General features: G+C 31.9%; 1 long non-coding RNA gene across 5 annotated transcripts in view; it reads left to right on the top strand.

Moving 5' to 3' along the window:
* LOC102605398 (uncharacterized) overlaps window positions 1-1330 on the top strand; it is a 6749-nt gene extending 5419 nt beyond the window's left edge. For all 5 annotated transcript variants that reach the window (XR_001473447.1, XR_367335.2, XR_001473446.1 and 2 more), the window contains 3 exons: window positions 198-402; window positions 758-908; window positions 1133-1330. This is a non-coding gene — a long non-coding RNA (uncharacterized lncRNA). The remainder of the gene's footprint in view (window positions 1-197; window positions 403-757; window positions 909-1132) is intronic.
* Window positions 1331-2007: the final 677 nt, after the last annotated feature.

The following is a 2007-nucleotide window of genomic DNA, read 5'->3' on the forward strand; positions in this document are numbered from 1 at the left end:
TCAGAATAGGGTAGATAAACGATTTCAATTTTAAAACGCCTTCAGCTTCAGAACTCCTATCAATCTATAACATGATTATTTTTTTGCTTTCTGGTACTATGGAGATAGGCGACACTCCTTTGCTATGCTCAATGCGTTATTTTCTTATGTCATTGAAATCTTTTCTTCTTTCTAATTCTTTTTTGTACTGAAAACAGGTGCAACTTGAACCATTTCACTTTGTCTCCGCGAGTATGAAAATGAGAGTATTCACATGGTGTTCACTTTGTGACTTCACAACGCTCATCAAATTTACTTTTCCGAATTGGTAAAGAGAGAGGTACATGCTAATGGATGTAAAATTAGCTGGCGAGCCTAACCAACAGTTCAAGACATGTTGCAATGGTTCGTAAATCATTTCAAGTAAGTTGCTCTTAATGTGATTATCCTCTGCACTGTTTTAAATAGGTTCTGAATGTATAATTATGTTATTGCACCATGCATTTGGTGTTAGTACTTAGCACATTTACTTTTTACACATTTTTCACGTCTTTCATAAATCCTTACATGATTTTGTGTGTTCAAAATCAACTCACAAATAATAGTACAGGACTTCTGCGCTAGCATAAAGAAAAAGTTGAAAGGAGCTATTACCCAATGAAAGGAGTAAAGGAGTTGGGGGGGGGGGAGTTTACAGAGTCAGCAAAGCAATTATATTGTAGATAAATTAAAATTTCAGTGGAAAGAATATAACTATTTCTGCTCAATGTATGAACAGGTTGTATTGTCATAAATGCATGTTGAACTGAAAGTGTAGGCAATTTTCTATCTCAATATATGATGTACTGCCATGTTGCATCGATGTGGCTCTACATCTGCGGAAAAAAATCTCATTTTTTGAGATCAAATCTGAAATCAATGATTGTTAGGTAATGTTACTTACTCTTTCTTTATTTTCTGGATAAACAACTTAAATCTTATTATAATGTAATAACTTCACTAGAGTTTTTTTTTGGTTATCAAAACACTTCACTAGAGTTTTTGCTTTTAAAAGACATGTGGTAGTGTCTGCTTATATTTGGTAATTCACTAGATTTTCCATTTGTGCATTTTTCTGACATTTGCAAATTGATTTGATCTTCTCTTTTTGCAGATTTTACTTGAATCATTGTTGGCATAAGAATGAGTTAGATTTTGCTCTCCGAACTCTGGATAATATAGGTTGTAATAGGCAACTCAGTTGCAATTCTCTTTCTACTTCTTTTCACGTAAAGAAATTCGATGTTTCATTCAATTATGTACAAGCACAAGATTTTTTTTCCTAATGCTAACTTTATGTTTAGTTTGCTTATACTATTGTATTGTTGCAATGACAAAAGGAAATCGAAACCATGCATGTTGGGCCCGTGCTAGCACGGGCCATACCCCTCTAGTATTAAAAGATGTGACATAATCCAAAAGTTCGTCTTGACTACCTACTTTAAAAGATAAAAGATTCTCTATCAACTTCTATTACATATTTTTAGAGTAATTTCCTTGGATAGTCACCCATGTTTGGGAAATTACCTGGAAATATCACTTATGTTTGTTTTAGGATCACAATATCGATTTTCTTCTGACAAAAATTGACGCCGTTCCGTTAAAAGAATAAAAATCGCTGCATTTGGCAGCGATTTTCTCCAAAAAAAATCATTATTTCTTTAAAATCGCTGCTATAGCAACGTTTTTATAAAAAAAAAAAATTAAAAGTGAAATAGCTGCTATAGCAACGATTTTTTGTTAAGGAATTAAAAAAAACACATAAAGAACAAATTTTAAATTACATAAATTTCCGGCGACAGCCATTTAAAAAAAAACAAGTTTTTTAAAGAAAAAATCGTTGCTGAAGCAGCGATTTTCAGTTTTAATTTTTTTTTTGAATTTTCATTTAAATCGCTGAAAGGGTAAAGATTTAAAAAAAAAAAGCTTTTTATGAAAATTGCCGGCTTCAGTTTTAATTTTAATTAAATTCTCTGCAAGGGTAGGATT

This window comes from Solanum tuberosum, unplaced genomic scaffold (genome assembly GCF_000226075.1).
Source record: "Solanum tuberosum cultivar DM 1-3 516 R44 unplaced genomic scaffold, SolTub_3.0 scf00087, whole genome shotgun sequence".
In the NCBI taxonomy this organism is placed as follows: domain Eukaryota; kingdom Viridiplantae; phylum Streptophyta; class Magnoliopsida; order Solanales; family Solanaceae; genus Solanum; species Solanum tuberosum.